Genomic DNA, 7123 nt, shown 5'->3' with positions numbered 1-7123 from the left:
GCAAGTTGGGGCAGCAAGGGACCTCTGCCGCCCTAATGGCTGGATAAATGACAAACTGTGGGCACCATAACCAAACAACAAATGATAAAACTTAGGTATGGAAGCCTCTCAACAAGGGAAAATGAGTTGTATATGATTCGTGAGCCCCTGTTGGTCCACCCCTAGCATTGATTGAAGTGTTAAAGAGAAACATACACAAATCAATTAATGAATATCAAGGAAACAAGAAAATGCAAGTAACCACCAAGATAGATAAAAGGATGGCATGGTCTGGGAAGAATGCAGTGCTCTACACACAGTAAGCACTCAATAAATACAACTGAATTAATGAATTAGTCAGGGAATGTCTACTGGAAGAGGAGACCTTGGTTAGGGCTTAAAAGAGAGGGAGATTGTGGTTTGGTGGATTGGCTTCAATTAATCAATCGTATTTATCAAGCACTTACTGTGTACAGAGCACTGTACTAAGCACTTGGGAGAGTACAGAGTTGGTAGGCATATTCCATGCCCATAACAAGCTTACAGTATAGACCGGAAGACAGACATTAATATAAATAAATAAATTATGGATATGTTCATAACTGCTATGGGGCTGAGTGAGGGGTGAATAAATGGAACAAATTGGGGTGATTCAGAAGGGAGTGGAAGAAGAGGACAGGAGACCTTAGTCAAAGAAGGACTCTTGGAGATACGCCTTCAAAACGGTTTTGAAGGGAGGAAAGTAAATTTCTGTTGGATATGAAGAAGGGAGGGCTTTCCAGGCCAGAGGCAGAATTTGGCAAAAGGTTGGCAGTGAGGTAGATGAGATCGAGGTACAGTGAGTAGGTTGTTATTAGAGGGGTGGAGTTTGTGGACTGGGCTGTAGTAGGAGAGTAACAAGGTGAGGTAGGAGGGGGTAAAGTGACTGAGTGACCTTCCTGGCCTGAAGAAATGAATTTCCTGGCTTGAGAAAGTTCCAAGCAAGAGAAAAGGGTGAGCAATGAATTGAAAGTGGGGGAATTTATAATAATTATAATAATGATAGTATTTGTTAAGCACTTACTATGTGTCAAGCACTGTTCTAAGTACTGGGGTAGATACAAGGTCATCAGACTGTCCCACTTGGGGCCCACAGTCTTAATCCCCATTTGACCGATGAGGTAACTGGGGCAGAGAGAAGTGAAGTGACTTGCCCAAGGTCACACAGCAGACAAGTGGCAGACCCGGGATTAGAACCCACATCTTCTGAATCCCATGCCTGGGCTCTTTCCACTAAGTCATGCTGCTTCAATTACAATTACAATTCAGTTACAAGCAAATATGGCAATTAGAAGAATCAGCAGGATTTAGAGATCAACTGAATGCAGGAGGTAATCGACAGATAGGAGGAATCAAAGGTGACACCAAAGGTGTCAGCACCTAGGATAAGGTATCTGGGAGTAATGTCAATAAGAATAATCGATAAAATGAGAAAGTTTGGAAAGCAGGGTGAGGAGTTGTTTTTGACTTATTGAATTTAAGGTTCCAGAAGGCATTGCAGGTGGAGAAACCCAGAGGCTGGAGGAGATACAAAACTGTTAAAGCAAGTGAAACGACAGGCTGGAGGAGATACAAAACTGTAAAGCAAGTGAAACGATAGGGCAAAAGATGGGAGTCAACTGCATAGAGGAATCATCTGAAGAAAAGTGATAGCTCAAATTCAGGTGTGTGGTTGCATTTACTAAGAGAAATAGTATCAAACAAGTTGGCTAGAGGAACCAGAACATAGCTGACCTGAAAGTCTGTGTCAGTCAAGTTAAGGCTGGTGAAAATTTCTAGAAGGAAGAGATCAGTAATGCTGAAGGGAGAGAAGAGGTTGATTGAACAGGATTAGGAATGAGTAGAACTAGTAGATTTAGCTAAAAGTAGGTCATTGAAAATCTTGGTGAAGGAAGTCCCAGGAGAGAGAAGAGAGTGATATCCAGATTCCAAGGCTCACAAATCACACATATGAAAATAAAGCCCCATAGTTGGGTTGGAGAGGAAAGTTCTACAATTACATTATATAACAGGGTTCTGTAATTTCATTTTGTTTAGAAGAACCAAAAAAAAAAGAAACCTAAGCAGATGATGCACAAAGAAACAATTATAACATTTAAACATTTAAAAACACATTAACATAGTTTATCTCCTTGAATGGTAATGATGAAATTATAATGAAAGAAGGAATAATTAGAAGTTAATATTGTAATTGCATTGCAACTATTCTTATTGGCATTGAATTGCATTGCAAAAAAGGGATAAAGGAAAAGAGTGAGGAGAAATAAGAGTGGGAAAGGGAGGAACAAGGAGAAGGGAGAAAAAGAGAGGATGAAGGGGGAAAGGAAGAGGAGGGGAGAGAATGAAAAAAAAATGGAGAAATGAGAAAGAGAGTGGGAGGGAGAGTGGGAGAGAGACAGGGAGACAAAGAAGGAAAGAAAAAGACAAACTTATTCCTGATTCTTTTCATTTGGAAAATGGGGGAAGATGGGTGCCAGAATTGCAAAGTAGTAATAGTAATAATAATAATAATTGCGGTATTTGTTAAGCATTTACTATGTGCCAGGCACTGAATTGAGTTCTAGGTTGAATTCAAGCAAGTATTATACCTGCAGTGTTCACTGTCTCACCTGCTCCTCCTCCTCCTGTGCCACCACCCCTACTTAGCTACTCTGGACCTGGCAAAGTAGGAGATGACCTTTTCTAACATCTGTGGGGCTTGAGATAAATCAGCCAGTCAGTCAGTCAATCATATTTACTGAGCGCTTACTGTGTGCAGAGCTTGGGAGAGTACAATACAACAATAAACAGACACATTCTCTGCCCATAATGAGCTTACAGTCTAGAGGGGGAGAGACAGACATTAATATGAATAAATAAATTGCAGATATATACTTGAATGCTGTCCGGCTGGGAAAGAGAGTGAATAAAGGCAGCAAGTCAGGGAGACACAGAAGGGAGTGGGAGAAGAGGAAAGGAGGACTTAGGGAAGGCCTCTTGGAGGAGATGTACTTCATTGTGCTTCAATAAGGCTTTGAAAGTGGGGAGAGTAAGTGAACAGAGGCTGTAGTGGGTGAACAGGTCCCTCCCCAACAGCTCTGGCCAATGTCATCCTCATTCCTGCTTTCAGAGGAGCCAGAGAAGTCAGAGGGAAGAAAGGCTTGCCCTGCTCTCTTGCTCATCAGGGTAACCCACCAGTCTCCAGGATGAAGAGGGCAGCATCCTACAACCAGAGGGCAAGAAGTAGAGCCACCATTTTGGCTTTACCTCAGCCCCTTTCCTGCTCAAAAGGATAAGGTGGGCCAGTTACATCCTGCTTAAAAACCTGTGGGGGCAGCGCAAATGGCATCATCCTCACAGTGCTAAGTCTGTGGGAGAGCTAGCTTATACAGCGTCTTGGCACAAAGTCAAACTATTAACTTTCAAACTATATTCACCTCAACAAAGCTCTGCAGAATGGTACAGGAAAAAAGATAACAGGAGTAGGCCCAAGAAGCTGCTATATGATGAACCAAAATGGAGCAACAAAACACATTTAAGGATGTTACACACCACAGCGTCAGGTATCATATGGCTTCAGAGTTGAAAGATGGGAGGCAGCTGTGGCATAAAAATCATATTGGAGCATGGCAAACAAGAAAGGAGTGGCTCTATTTGAGGGAGAACTTTAGGAGGATTGTGAGACAGAGCCAAAAGTGAACACAGGACCAGAGACTACAAAAACAAGCAGAACAGTGGATTGAGGGATAATCTTTGGGTGTGTATGATGTGTAGGGATAGGCCCACTATGACCTATTTAGCTTCGCTTACTCCTAAAGGGAGTCTTCACGGTCGGTGACATCATTTTCATATAGGAAGGACAACTGTATATGCATTAGAATTAGAAATGGAGGAACAGATAGATCATGACATAAAGGAAAGACACAGCACCAGACATTGGGGGAACAAATGCAACAACACCACAAGGAACAACTTTTTCAAGCATATGATATGGAACGGCTCACCAATCACATATTGAACTCATCGGTCACATGAGCTAAAAATCACATGTTTGGTAGTATTATCTTTGTACCCAAAGGATAGTTTGTTCTTTCTCTCTCTCTCTCTCTCTCTCTCTCATGCACACACGCATACACACATAGCTAAACATATCACACACATATCAATTAAACAATTGTATTTATTGAAAGCTTACTATATGCAAAGCACTATCATGTGGGAGAGTACATTATCAGAATTAGCAGACAACTTTCCCTGCCCATAATGACCTTACAGTCTATAAATGAAATGGGGTCACCTTTCCCTGCTGTCTCTACTATCCTATTTCTTCTAATCTCCCAGTTAAATACAGGCACTTCCATTAGCAGAATATGAAATACAAATTTATACATATATCAAATATAATAAATTACAATTGAAATGGATTTGCCCTTTAGATTCATGGATGTGGCTATTGAAGATGAGTTTTTAACTCACAGGCATGGGTGTGACAGATTAAATTTTTGTGCTGACAGGAATAGAAAAAAATATGAATTGAACCAAAGAGAGAATAAGTACACCTAATTCAGCTGCTCCTCAGAGATTGTGTTCTCACAAAACCAAGTGTGAAGAAAAACTTTTATTGTAATACTGTAATGACGTGGGAAGTCGCATGTATGCAAATACACCCAACCACTCCTTCTGACAACATGTCATGCTCTTTTCAAACAGGCTCACAATGTGGGAGGGATTTTCTTCAATTTCCTAACAGCACTCTGACCAAAGCATGTGAAAATACTCATTTTGGCAGACATGAGTTTAAAATGAATAACTCCAGCTGACCTTCAGATGACTTTCTCCTCCTAGAGAAATAGAGTTGTAGCTACCATTATCTGCCAGAGAAGAGCAGGTTGGAGGTTTAAGCTCATTTATGGTCTCTTTAGAACGCTCAGAATCTTTTAGTCTTCTCTAACCATAACACAATGAAGCTCCCACATATGTTAACACAGCATATGGTGACATTTTAAATGCAAAAAATGTCAGGAAATTCAAAGTTATGATTCCCCAAGCTGCCATAAATGGGTTCTGTGTTCTGTCACCTTCCCCCAACCCTGAATATAGCATTTCATATTGGTCTAGTAGAGGTAGTGTCAACTCAAAAGGTCTTTTATACAAGTGTCATCTCTTTAAAGACCTGCTTAGTCTCACCTCTAATTCAGACATGTGAGCAGCAAATTCTCACCCAAGTGGCTGAATACAAGCTGTAGTTCAACTGCACTTTCAAAAGAGGTAAAGAGAATAAATAAGATGATGATGGTGATGATTATGTGACAAGAGGTACAAAATAATCATCAAATCATCATCAAAGTCATCATCATCATTTAACTAAACCAACAACTTTTTTATTCGGAGCCTGAAATTGGGGTACAGTGAGCTTGCTGTTGAGTAAGAGGAGAAGGGAGAAGGAAGGAGAGAAAAAGAGGGAAAGAATGGAAGAGGAAGGAAGAGTTGAGGAGAGAGAAAAAGGAGTAGAAAGAGGAAATAAAAGTGACAAGAGGAATATCTCCTCCAATCCATCAATTATATTTATTGAGTGCTTACTGTGTGCAAAGCACTGAACTAAGTACAAGGAAGAGTACAACACAACAGAGTTGGTAGATACGTTCCCTGCCTACAGTGGATAGAGCACAGGCCTGGGAGTCCAAAGGTCATGGGTTCTAATTCCGACTTCGTCACAACTCTGCTGGGTGACCTTGGGCAATCCACTTAACTTCTCTGGACCTCAGTTCCCTCATCTCTAAAATGGGAATTAAGAATATGAGCCCTATGTGGGACAGGGATTGTGTCCCACCTGATTAACCCCAGCACTCAGAAAATTATTTGGCACATAGTAAGTGCTCAACAAGTACCATAATAAGAATGATAAGAATAACGATAATAATAATAGCAATGATCTTACAGTCTAGAGTATGAGGCAGACATTAATATAAATAAATAAATCACAGAGAAACATCTCAGCTTTTATCCCAGCCTGGGGCATAAATCCTAACCATACAAGGGGCACCTTGCTTGCAGGGTGGCATTTGACCTACTTTTCCAGGGCTAAAATCCAACCAAGCTCCCCTCCTTCTCCATCTCCTAGTCTCTAGTCCTCACCAGGCACCAAGACTAGATGTGAGCGTCTCCTTTCATCCCCACCTTGAAGTCATCCTCCTGCTTGCTTCACCCCCATTTCACTGATGGACCACGCAAGCCTGTCACCATGGCAACTGTGATGCCGCCATGACACCCTGATGACCATTCCCTGCTTGTGTTATGAGGATGCCAGGTTGCTTTTGCTCTTATAAACAGTCCAGCCTATACCCAGATCCTTTTCACGTCAGACAAACCCCTGCCCATGTTCAACCTGCAGAGTACTTGGAAGGAATCTGGCCCCTACTGGCAGAGGAAAGAGGTGGATTTGTTTGTTTCCAAATCTACAGATAGGGCTGATGAAGTATGCTGCTCTTCCTGACCAAAAAAACTATGGGGGGAAAGCTAATGACATTGCCCATATCTAGCTATGGCTCTCAGTTCTCCATGGATTAGGCACCTACAATTTATATTAATTTGTATCCTCTTTCCAGGAACATGTCATTTATTTAACCTATAAATTTCATCAGACGATTACAACACAAGGGAGATCCACAAATAACAATTAATTTAAACATTTACAGGGACAGGACTATGTTTAATTCCTGTCTGTGTATTCTTTCCAAGTGCCTAGTATGCATTCTTTCGGTGCCTAGTACAGTGCTCAGCACGTAGTAAGTGCTTAAAAATATTATTGCTGTAAGTACTTAAAACTAATAGTGCTAATAAAAGTGCACTGGTTATTCAAATTCACCCTTGAAATTAAAGAAAAATTACTAACCCCGAAGTAATTCTTCTAACTCTTGCTCCCAGAGTAGGTAGGAGATTTAAAAAAATAAGACATAGGAAATCATCAGTCTTCTCTACTACACAACTACAGAAAACAACAACAACCTTGCTCGCTCCCCTAGGGAGTGGGAAAGTGGCTATTTGTAAACTCGTTCCAATTGCATACTAATAGTCATTTTAAAAATCTACATTAAGAATATTACAATGAGGCAGAGTTAGTAATGAT

This window comes from Ornithorhynchus anatinus, chromosome 3 (genome assembly GCF_004115215.2).
Source record: "Ornithorhynchus anatinus isolate Pmale09 chromosome 3, mOrnAna1.pri.v4, whole genome shotgun sequence".
Classification (NCBI taxonomy): domain Eukaryota; kingdom Metazoa; phylum Chordata; class Mammalia; order Monotremata; family Ornithorhynchidae; genus Ornithorhynchus; species Ornithorhynchus anatinus.
Note: the sequence above shows the minus strand (reverse complement) of the source record.